Source organism: Drosophila erecta, unplaced genomic scaffold (genome assembly GCF_003286155.1).
Source record: "Drosophila erecta strain 14021-0224.00,06,07 unplaced genomic scaffold, DereRS2 tig00000021-arrow-pilon, whole genome shotgun sequence".
NCBI lineage: Eukaryota > Metazoa > Arthropoda > Insecta > Diptera > Drosophilidae > Drosophila > Drosophila erecta.
Window position 1 is genome coordinate 972,106 of NW_020825198.1, and position 12,417 is coordinate 984,522.

The 12,417-nt window shown below is 47.1% G+C and overlaps 1 protein-coding gene across 1 annotated transcript in view; it reads left to right on the forward strand.

Annotated features, from left to right (window-relative positions):
* LOC6545127 (glucose transporter type 1) overlaps positions 1–12,417 on the forward strand; it is a 68,329-nt gene that overhangs the window by 22,186 nt on the left and 33,726 nt on the right. Inside the window, exon 3 of the mRNA XM_015158121.2 lies at positions 6,414–6,615. The gene's annotated coding sequence lies outside the window, so the exon portion shown is untranslated. The remainder of the gene's footprint in view (positions 1–6,413; positions 6,616–12,417) is intronic.

Here is a 12,417-nt window from a genome sequence, read left to right on the forward strand (position 1 = left end):
TTGTTGCTGTCGCTATGCTAACCGCAACAAAGGACACACAATTTGCAGCGTTAATGTCCTGGCCTGGTTCTTTGGGGCCCATGAATGCGGGGACTAAATGTCCCCATTTCGAGAACCGAGAACGGAGAACCCAGATCGCAGGACCTTGCAAGTAATTGCAATTGACGATGCCGCCGTTGACGTGGAGTCCCTGCCATCAGCCAGCTAAAGCCTGCAACGTGCAACATACAGGCAGCCAGGAGCGACCTGCCACCTGCCACCTGCAACCTGCAACCCGCTACCCATTCATAAATGCATTTAACGTGTCGTGGCTCAGGTTGCGGCTGAATCGCAGGGCTCAGGATCTGGGCTCAGGTGGCAACTAACAAGGAAACAATTACGCGCTGAAAGGGAGGGCAAATGGCATTAAGGTCTCTCTGTTCCCGTTCCCATTTCCATTCCAGATTGGGGCTGCTCCATGTGCCCGCAAACACGCACTGCCATCTGCCTAATGAGCAAATGAAGTCGATTAAAGGTGTGTCGCTGGCAAAATGGAAAATTTCCGACGCCATTCGCGTTCTGCGGACTGAGTGGAAACGGGATGCACAGGAACTGCTGGGGCTAACTGGTTGTAGATTCGGATGACAAGTATAGGATTCGATCTAATATAGATCACACAGCCTTAACTTAAAGGGTCCAACGTACGTCTACATTACTGCCAGGCAGCAATGCATATTAAAGTAGATGCCCAGGGTATTCGCCAGTGAACTGCATTCCCATGCAGAGCAGCCTCAAATGCGAGCACATATGCGTGACGGAGGACACGGAGTGTCCTTGGCCAGGACGCATGGCAACTGCGAAAGTATCTATTGTGTTTTCCCCAGCCGCAGACACGAGGATGCATAATGAGCAATAACTGGCTGCTCCCATGTCCTCGGATCATGTCAGTCCTGGCGGACTTCAATTTGCTTTCCTGCTTTCCTGAGCAATTTCTGATTAACTCGGGGACCGAGCGCCACGCTCCATTCCACCTCTAATCGCATCGAACTTTATGGGGAAACTTGCTGGATAATTATGCGAAACTTTGGATTTTAATTGGCTTTCCGCATTTGTCCGGTGACTCTGGCTTGCCATTAAACTTAAAGCCCGGAGTTTTCGGGCTCAAGCAGATAACGGCCACAACTCATTTAGCTGTCATGCACTAAATAACGGCCCACGAAATCTGCATGCCACACACATTTATGTGCATATATATATGCCATGGATATGGATATGGATGTGGGATGGCTTGAGGCCGTACATAATGTACGGGCGGAGGCACACACAACCATCTCGGTGGGAATGCGGAGTTTTGGGGCAGCCATAATGAGATGACATGACATGTAATGAGGTGTTCTGTGTGTGTCCGTGTGGCTGCAGCCTGATGGCAGCGGCGACTAATTGCACAGATGCCAGCGATTCGAATTCAATTATTCAGGGAATTCCATTAATTCCGAATTAGTTGGACGTGCCAACAGGCAACTTGATGCCGCCCCGGAAAGTATGCCACACTTGCCCCTGCCCATAAATACCCAAGGTGCACACGCACACACTCGTCGAAAAACCCAGAGATTCACTGCCACTGCCACAGCCGACAATGTGCAACAAGAATCCTTTCTGCGTGGCCAGGCCAACGCTTAAAGTTTGTTTTATGCAAGTTTTTATTGTTTAATAGCTGGGCGGAGTGGCCAGGGGCGATGTAATGCCCAAATCGAAGATGTCCTGCCAGGTGGATGACAAGGCGGCTTACCGCCAAATGACCGCAGCAGGCGCAAGGGGAAGGGGAGGGGATCCTGGAACCCGAGCCGCCCTACCAATTGCAAATTGCAATGTGTGCGGGTTCACACAGAAGGCTTTTGTGCAGCCCCGATTTTCCCTTACCATTTCCCATTTCCAGTTACCCACCGGATATAAAGTCAGGGCGCACGACATCGGCCATGTTGCTCGTATTTAAAGTCTGGCCATCTGCTCCGAGTGCACACAATTTGGGTTAAAATAATAGCACAGGCTTTTATTTATCTGAGTGGTTCTCAGAATGGCTGGAGCCCACTTAGACTTGCAGTCTTTGAAATATATTGTGACACTTATTAAAACCTTCGGTTGCACTTGATGTGGATATCTTCTTGATCGTAAGGGTTAATGAAATAATTTATATACTTCTCCTGATAGCTTACAAAGTATATAAACACCTGTGAAACGTAAACTTATCGTCTAAAAGAGCTGGCATTTAAAGGGCGCCTGTTTTGGTAGGAAAACGCAGTAATTTTCCATTCAGCTAGTAATTCACGGTCCACTGTGTGCAGCGCTGCTGCTGTGACCGCAGCTGTAGGTGAGATTGGGTGGCTTTTCAGTGGGTGGTGGGTGGTGTCCAGTGGGTGGCTGGTCAATTCCTGAAGCTGGTCGCTGGGTGGGTGGGCGTGTGCCACTCCCCCTGGGCCGGTGGCGTGTGCATTTTTTATGCACCCACATATCCACAGCTGTTGGGCGGCAGGCTTTTTGGGCATTTTTTTTTTCGGTGAAACATCACCACACCCTCAACCATGCAACCATACAACCATGCAACCATCAGGTGTCGGAGCATGCAGAATTCTGTGGCTTTTGATTGGCTTTTTCGGAAAAGCCGTCGCTCGTCGTAAAAGTTATAAATGGAGTTTAGAGCGAGGAGTTGTCTGCGGCGGTCAGCTCATAAATACGTCAAGTGCGGTTGGTAGCTACCTGCCTGCATTATGGATCAAATCCTCAAAGTAATTTTAGCCTGGGAAAGTTGGGCAGGAACGGGAGAAGAAAAACGGGAGCAGGTGAGGCACTATTTGCTCACGAACTGCGGCAGTGCAATGGAAAAACACACGGCAATGTAAATAAAATCGCTGGGAACACAATGTGGCAATGTGTGCCAAGCCGCAGACACAAGGGGGGAAATGGGAGGGGTTTCCCAACAGCAGTAAAAAGCAGCAGCGCCAACGGCAAATAAAAGCGTGCAAATAAAACTAAAGCAAGCAGCGGCAACTCGCGTTATTTACTAAATTTTGCATATAAAACAAAGGGAAACTGGAGTGAGAGAGTGGATGGTGTGGAAACCATAAACAAAATCAAGTACAAATTGTTAAAGTTTTCGGACTACAAGATGCCTCGCAGCAAAGGATGAAGCTAATATTTATACTTTTGGCTGAACAAATATTTCTTTCGGAAAATCAAAAATTGTAATGAAATCAGGACAGCATATGCACAAATTTCCAGTACCAGCAAACTCTTTTCGTGTTTCAAGCTAAGTGAAAATATAACTAAAGTGCTAACACGAAGATGAAGTATTTGTGGACAGTGTGCCTGAAAACCGCACAGAATCATTGAAAACACGCTGCCTTACGAACGAAGAAATGAGTTCATAGCATCCTTAGCTGCATTTTGTAGCATACTTTGTGGCTGATACTCGGGAGGGATCTCTCGTTACCAAGTAGCCGAAAAAGCCACTGCGCTTGGCAAATAAAATAGTATCTGGTGGAAAAACAAGGGGAACAATAAAAATTTACAACCAGCCAAAACAGGCAAAATAAGCAGTTACCAGCCCGAAAATGGAGGTGGTGGTGGGGGAAAACCTCCAAAAGACAAAGGAAAGCACGAGGGGAACTCAATAAATTGTCATGCAGTAAAATGTAGTCAGGGGCAGGGGGATGGGTGGGGGAGCTGCGGAAGGAAAGGAACCACGCGCGACTTTGTTTCAGGCGATGAGAAATGGCCAGGGGATTTCGCCGGGCGGAATGAATGGGAGGAGCGCAACGGCGGGGCACGTAAAATGCCAAGAAAGTAGCAGAGTGCAAGTGGCATGGCATGCAGATACATGCTTATATATCCTGCACAACCTGCCACCCCCCGCTGCCCACTTGTGTGCCCGAAAATCACATGTTCTGCTGCAGCGGGAAGGATGTGATTTAAGTTGCAGTGCAACATAGGCCGTGGGTACAAGCGGCACCAAGGAGCAAGCAACAAATGAGGCGACTGTCCTGCCTAAAGAGCCACATGCCAAGTGACATTTCGGCATTTGCACGGCATTTGCAGTGGAGGCCTGCTGAATTTTTCATGTCCTTCGCGCGGCATAAACTCACCTCTGCCACGGCTGCTGGCTTTGGGGACTGTAAATTAAGGCGACTCTCGCTTTATTGGCTCTTCGTGGCAGGGCCAGCATACACTTGCCGGAAAGCCATCTGAAATTAACAAAAAATATAAAAATACTATTGCTTAAAATATACATGCAAAACTATAAATCTTATAGTCACAAAAATATGTAGCTGTAGAGCATCCAAAGGTGCGGCCTCATGTGCGCGAGTTCGTGTGGCAAATGTCGTTGTTATTGCGGCTTCATTTGGCTTTCAGGTAAATGGTCTCTGAGCCCTGCGAGTGCATTAATCCTTTTTTATAGGCGGCGTGGAAATTGGCGCAAATTAAGTATACGTGGTGTGGGCCCGCAGCAAAGGCCATTTCTTGGCGCGACATTTACTTTGGCCAAATTGCATTAAAGTTGCATAAGTGCACAGGGTTTTTAATATTTAATTTGGCAAAGAGCTTTCCCAACACACTCGCATTCACAACGCCAGGATCTGTATGCTGGCTCCTTTCCGACTGTCCTCCTGCTGTTTTTTTGTCCTCCTATTTGGTGTGCTGCACTTAGAGCTGCCCTGGCGATAACGCCGCTGACATCCACGCTTAATAATATCCCTTTTCGCGCTGGAAAAACAAAAGCGCAGCCTTGTCTCTGTGATTTTTCCGTGCGACGGGCGGTGGGAAAAGTGGAAAGGAAAAGCGCAGCTCGCAAATGGAGATAAAAATTTGCGATGGCAAAGCCAAAGGAAGCGACGAAAAAGTAAAGCTAGAAAAAACAACAGCAACGCAGGCGGCAAAGTGCAGCAAAAGTATTTACAAAGCGTTATCACGCTGTGACCCTCTGCGCCACCCCCTCGCCCACCCACGCCCCTTTGAACTCTGAACCCCGCCCCCTTTTCGCCGCCCGCCCAACACGTTCGCTTGTTTATTTTCGCCGCTGGCGTTCGCTTCTCTAATTTCTGATGCGCTGCAGTTTTATATAGTTAAATAAAAAGGCGCTTAAGCAGGCGATAGAGTGTAATCATGGCGCGGGAATGGATTTCAGATGTGGCCAGCGGGAAAATCGGGAAAATTGGGGATGCGGGGAAACGGGGAAACGATATAGTGGAACTGCGGGCTGGGAGGGCGGTGGAAATGCCAAATTAAATGCGCATTCATCTTGCCCAGGGATAATGCAATACGAATTATTCGCTAAAAATGCCGAGCATTCACTGAAACCAATAATGCACAGAACTCGGTCATTCAAGCGCTTAGTGCGCTTACTAAATAATTGATAAAGCGATGCTATCCGGTATTAACTCTAAGCCAAGGGAATAAATTATACATATAAAGAGGAAAACAAGTATCAATATTCAGCTTTATTTGAGAGAGTTTTCCCGATGCTTTTCGCTTGTGTGGCCCATCGATTCCGGATAATCGAGTGGAGCCTTCGCTGTGGGAACATTTGCCGCTTTATCACCCCACTTTGTGCTCCTCTAAATTCAGCAGCTCATCTCCTATTCCATTTGGCCGAGCTTTACGAGCTGCTGCTCAAATTTAAAGCTCATCAAGGGAGAAGGATGCGCAGGATGTGAAATGCGATGGCTGTCTTGTCGAAATAGTTTCGCATTTTATAACTCACTTAAAGGCGCCGCCAGGCAGCAGGCCAATTAAAACGGGCAGACGAGCAGCAGCTGATTAACCTTGCCCAGGCCACGCCCACTGCCCACGCCACTCCCACTCCCACACACACACACACATATAGAGCATATTTAAAGTGAAGCCCAAGTGACCGTCGCCAGGTCACGTCGACGTCGTCTTTTGCTGTGTTGCAATGGTAATTGTGCGAGTGCAGCAATGACGTCAGCACACACACTGAGAGAAAGCGGCGGGTGGCCACGCCCCTGCCCACGGGGGGGCGGGCCCAGTGAGTTGCCACGGTAATTGTGTGCGCTGCTCCACGCTTCGCTTGGCAATATTGTTATGACCAAAAAACCAGGTCACAAAGGATCCAGCCCCTTCCAATCCTTCCCAATCCCTCCCAACCCTTTTAGCCCGACGCCACTGTCTTGGCCTCAGCTTTCAGCGTGAACGCGCGCATATTTTATTTGATTTATTTATACAAAAAAGTGGGAGAACGAATAATAAAATAGAAAAGGACGTCATAATTTAGTAAAATGTTTAGCAAAGTAGGCGGGCTGGAGTGCGAATTTCTGGAGGCGCAAATCCCCATTCCCGCTGCCAGTTGGGGATTTCTCAGCTTCAACTCTTGTGCTATTTTGCATTTAATATTTATGCCACTTTTCCCCTCTGTGTTGCAGGCATGCATCGGGCCCTCCAGCGCTCGAGTTATCCAGCCTCTCAGCTCAGCTGCTCAACTTGTCGACTTTCGGCCCAAACCGCTGACCAGGCCAAAACCTCGCAGGATCTCCGTTGCCAGGACGAAACAGAACAGAACAGAACGGAACGGAACGGCAACTGGCAGCCCTCAGCCATGGCCGCTGAATAATTAATGCAGTTTCGGTAAGTGCATTTGAGAAATACGTTCCCTTTTTGCAGTTTCGGTTCTCAGTTCCCAGTTCCCAGTTCTCAGTCCGCAGGTTGGCTTCGTTTAGTTCGAGAAAGTCCAAATGCAGGACGGCTCATTTAAATGCGCACTGAGAAACTGGGAAACTGGGGTTCTCCGAATTGCCCCTAAGTCAAGTTCAAGCCAGCGAGCAACATAATACAATCCAAATTCATGATGTTTCGGAACTGAAAGCCTTAGTCATAACTTCCAGGAATTGTTTGCAGTGCACCGAATTCTCCTTTTCCACAACTAAGCCTGACAAATGAAGTGTTCACTGCTCACTGCCTTCGAGGGGCGTGGCCATTGTCGCCCACGACCAGGCTCATGCATAAACCAATATGCGACATAGCTCCACTGCCCCACAGTCCAGTTTAGTTCAGTTCAGTTGAGTTGAGTTGAGTTGAGTTCGTTTCGCGCTTCGCTTTTTCTTTGGCTGCGCTAACGCGCCGGAAACGGAAATTGTCCACTAACAATGGCAACAAAATGGCAGCGGGCAAAAAGAACGCCATTGGTGGGCGGGGCGGGCTGATAGTGGACAGGCGGCTGGGAAAATTGTCCACTATTTTCACACATTTCGAGAGCTCCAGTGTGGCTCTGCTTTTTGGGTCACTCTCGAACCGCACTCAATGTTTTTAAGTGGGTCCTTTGCCAGCATTTCACTGAAGCTAACCTTATGTATTTGTATGGTTTCGTATATAGTTTTTGATTCTTGGGAACACTCGCATTTGTTGCCATCCTATTGCTCCTAACGACCAGAGTTCCACCGAGTTCGTCATCAAGTCCGCACTCCCTTTCCTCTGTCACTTCGCCCGGTCAGATCTGCGTAATTTATGTCCTGTTGCTGTTGCTGGGTTTATCTTAATGCTGTCCTGATACAACATTTTCATCGTTGTCATCGCTCATCGTTGTTGTTGCTGTTGTATTTGCAAGCTTATTGCCACTGCTGCTGCTGTGTGCGAGTGCACTGCGAGAAATGTGCTTTTCCCAACTTTTGGCATTTTTTAAAGGAGCTATTTATAAGTATGCAAAGGCAGAATGCTCAAGCCAGCCCCTCTTTTTAGGCAGCTGTCTGAATGGCCTAATCAGATTTCATTCCCACTGGGCTTTTCTCTGAGTGCGCTCGTGCACTGCTTATCCTTATCCACAACATCGCCTTGTCCTTCTTGCTCTCCTTCGCCTCTGCCGCGCTGCCCGTCGTTTGTTTTGTCATTCAATTCAATGAGGCTAATGTCCGCTAAGACCCCTGCCACGCCCCCCTTAGGCGGCCCCCTCTACGCCCATGTTCTCGGTTTGGTGGCTCTTCTGCGTCCATTGCTTCATGCTGTTGTTGAAGTGCCATTAAGTTTAGTTGTCACTTAGCCTCTTTGCTTTTATATGCCTCTCTCTCTGTCTCTCACCTCTACCTCTCTCTTTCGGCCCCTGTTCCCGCTGTCTCTGTCTCTTTTGCTGTTGCTGTCCCTTTCTCCGTGCCCTGTCTGCTGTCCGCTTGTCGCTTGTCGTCTGCCGACCGTTGTTGTTATCCTTTTGGCTTGAACGTCTTAAGCGCCTAATGCCAGGGCCATAAAAAGTCCAACTAATGCTTTAAAGTGTGCCACACACACACACTCACACACACAGATGGCCAGAAGGAGATAGAGGTAGCTACACAGAGAGAAATATGGTAGGATTGGTCACCCAGCTGGTCATTTCTGTCTACAACGGATCTGGTACTTCTTGTACTAATAATACCGATAGCAAGTCAATATGTTTTCGCTGGTTTTTCGGTGCAGCAGTTTAAGCATTTGGCTGCAGGACAACTACAAATGGCAACTCCTGTTTTTGGCCGGCTTGCAGGACCTCTCTTATCTGGCCGGCTTTATCGATCGTTTTGTGTGTTGTCTTTTGGCTGTTTGACTTTCGGCTTTAAGCGAGTCCATCCTTCCGCTTGCCGCTTGCCACTTGCCACTTGCCTCTTTATTTTTATTTTTATTTGGACTTTCATTCGCTTCGTTTTCGCTTGTCGGCCTGAAAATTGCGTGTTAATTTTCACACAAACGGAGACAGTCGCATTTTCCACGTATTCTGTTTGCGCTCTGCCGTTTTTCCAGTCGGAAAACGTTTGTGTTTACAAACGGCTTTCGTTGAAGTATTTGCATTTTTATTGTCTCCTTTGCTTCATTAGCCGATCGCCAGATAGCTGCCTCGGATTTTGTATCCTTCTGCGTATCCTTTTGGCGTGGATTGTGGCCAAAAGTTCATCTAAATTAAGTGCAAGCCATTTTCAATTAACTTTCGACGAATTCAACTTGCCCGTAAACTTGCAGCCAAAAATGCAAAAACTTTTCCAGCAACTTTCCGGCACTTTTCGTTTTTGTTGCCGTTGCCGATGAATTTTCATTACGCTGCATATTTGTTCTCTTTGCCAGTTTTTCTCCATTTTTTTTTGTTTTTTGTTTTTTTTTTTTTTGGTTTGCATGTAAACAAGCCGCGCCAATTTGTTGCCCCCTTACAAAAGCAGGCAGAGAATTTTCGACTTCAAAACTTGTCAAATTCTGCAGAGCAGAAACAACAAAACCAGTTCTGAGTGGCAGGACATGGGGTTGGATGGGTGAGGTGGAATAATTTCGAGTTCGAGGGCATACATTTTGGAATACATTTTGGCCTTTAATGGTAGGAAGAAGTGCATTAAAAATGCAGATACAATGCCCCGAAAACGTCTGACAGGAACGTCAACGGAAGGGGGGGAAATCGGAGGGCGTTTCTCTGTGTGCTTGTGCAAATTTCAAGTTGTCAATTTATGATTATGGCACCTCATGAAGCGGGCCGAAATGTAAATTATACCCCAACATCGCAGCGAAATGAAAACCCGAGCGAGTAACAAGCCAAATTGCATGTGCGAAAGCTCGAAAAAGCCGTGTAGTCGTGTGGCAGCCTTAAAGTTGTCTGGTTACATTTAACGCTCTTTAACGCCGAATTGACTCCACTCGCTGCGTTGTCGACGGAGTCGTTGTTATGTAAATGCAAATGAAAATCGCGATTTTCCGGCTGCCAAGCGCCGCCAACCACCTGGCCATTTCGCTCTATCGACAGGCAGCGCAGGTGCAATCAAATATTACGTATACGCCGCGTTGTGCACAATAGTTAGCAATAAAGTCGGCGAGGCGGGGGCAAGGCAGTAACTTGGCTAGCAAACTGTCAATTTGGTCGTTGCCTCAACCGTCGTTGTTGCCGCCTTTATTGCTCTTTACCTTATAACAACGTTAAGGGGCCGAGAATATTGAATTACTCGAAATGTGTGGAAAATGAGCGGAAAGAAATGGCATTACAAGGACCAACAGGAACAGCAGGACCAGCAGTTCATCGAAAGTTGCGGAAACTTGAGCTTTAAAATGCTATCATTTGGTGTCTCAAAGGATCGATCAAAACGCTGTGAAACTACATTATATAATTGATATTGATTAATTTTCCACAAACTGGCAGCAAAGGTAGCAGGAAAATCGATCCATCCAGCAATATTGCATTTCAATCGCCGTAATTCGACTTGGTCGAAGTCTCAATTATTTTTTTCCGGCCAGCAGTTGTTGTGCCGTACGGTGTGCACTCGCTTGCGCGAAAAGCGCTCTGCATTTGGTGAGCAGTGCTCATGTGGGGGGCATAAAATTTGATTGTGATTGAAAGGTGTAGCCTACTTTCGGCGCATATAAAATGCATGTAATCAAGCGAAATGGCAGTGGGCCAAATGAGATCGTCGGCATTCGCGGCACATGGGAAATGGTGGGGGGAAATGGGGGGAACGGGGGGAACTGGGGGCATTTGCATTTGCAAACAACGCCCTCGGACAATAATTGAAATTTGATTTGATTAGTTTCGATACAGCGGTTGCGCCTGTAATTGCCGCTGTGTCCGCCATTTGGTTAAATGAAAATGTCAAATTAATTTCATTGTATTTTTGCGCGGCGCTTAAGCTGGCCGCCTTTGCAAATCCCTTTATAATTAAGTCGACCGGAGCGGAAAGGAGCGGCGGCGCACTGAAAGTCATTTAACAATATGAAAAGCTGCTTCGCTCCCACCATAATTGAACTATTTGGTTTTCATAATTGAAATTTCCCCCAGACAATTCAATAATAATTATACAGAGATGCTCTGTCTGTCTCCTGCGGCACGTGAAAAATTTCATTAAGTAACTTATTGCTATTATTTGCATTCCTTTCTGCGGCAAAGATAATTCGCAGTATTTTTTGTTATTCTTTTTTGTGTGCGGAACTCGTGCCTTTGTCCCCGTCGTAATTAAATAAATATTAAATATTTTCCGAGCAAAGGCGGCAAAAACTACAGCATTTAATGCTCTTCCCTCCACTTTTCGCAGCCAAAGTTGCTCGATATTATTGCCGAGATATTTGCGCATATTTGAGCGCTTTAATGCGGCCATATCGATGGGAAGTGGGGAGAGGCGAGGAAAAGCGGGAAATGCGGGGACAGCCCGAATGGTAAATGATGAAAAATGCTCTGCATTTTCCGCACCTTTTTGTGTGGCCAAGCGGAATAAAAAGGAGCAGAGCAAAGATCCAAGAAATAAAGAAGCCAACGCACAAATATTGGCTCGCTATTTTTTCGAATGAATTATGACTGCGTCGAGGGTCGTTGGGTGGGCGGAAAAGCGGTCGGAAAAACTGAACGCCGAGGGGTGGCGGCAGCTCTGTGGCGGAAGAAAGAAAATTTTCAAGAGGGTCCATGATTGGACGAGTGGCCAGCCAAAAGGTGTTCGAGGTAGTTGAGCAAATAGTTTTATTGAAACCGATATTAGCATATGCCACGAATCGGGGGAAATCGTGAGAATATTGGGGGAAAACTGACAGATTGTGGGCAGCTAATCAGTGGGGCGAATCATTATTTTAATGCTGTGCACCAGAGACTCTATTTCGTGTCCTTCCCAGTTGGAATAATGTTGAGCTGCATTGGTTTTGGTGCTTCAAGGTACCAAGATTCAATTTTTAGTGAGCTGCGAGCAAAGAGTTCTAAATGGGTTTTTTCTTGAGTGCAGATATCCTGCGAACCCCTTGCCGGGCTACGCCTCTGATTTCCTTACGCCGCTCTTATTTCAGCATGCCTTTTGTTGTTTTTCTTTCGGCACGCGTTGGCCTCCTTGTTGTTTGTTCGCTTTTCCCCCTTGCCTTTCCCGCTTTCTTCCGCCTTCTCCCGCTTTCGCCGCTTTCCTCAGCTGCTCCTGCTTCTTATGGCCAGCCATTGTTGTTGCTTTCTTTACTGACAACATAATAATAAGTTTTCTCGCTCCCCCTGCATGGTTGACGTTGTTTTTCCCGCTGTTGTTGTATTGCGGGCAACACTTTCAAAGGCCAACCTGCAGCTGCTGCTGCTTCTTCCTGCTTTCTCCTTTCCCCAGTCGTTGTTGTAGTTGTTATAGCGCTTGTGGTATTGAGCGCAAAAGTTTACGAACGCAGCCAGCGGCGGGGTGAAGGGGGCCACAAAAAATATAATGCACGCACATACGGCACACTTAAAAAGATGCGAATGGAATAATTTGTGGGTATTATTATCAATAAAGGAACGCTCTTTTTATGACAGCGCCAACAAAAGAAGCAAATGCTTCGTGTACAACAAAGATCCTTCAGGAAAATTAGTACCAAGCAGGGGCGGTGATTTGGGATCACTAGTTTTTGCTGGCTTGTCGGAATTCCTTATTAATGATCTATCTTATTTTAGCCAATTTAATACTGCAGCTCTTCTGCCTGCACCCATTTTTCGCTGTGTAAACTGGG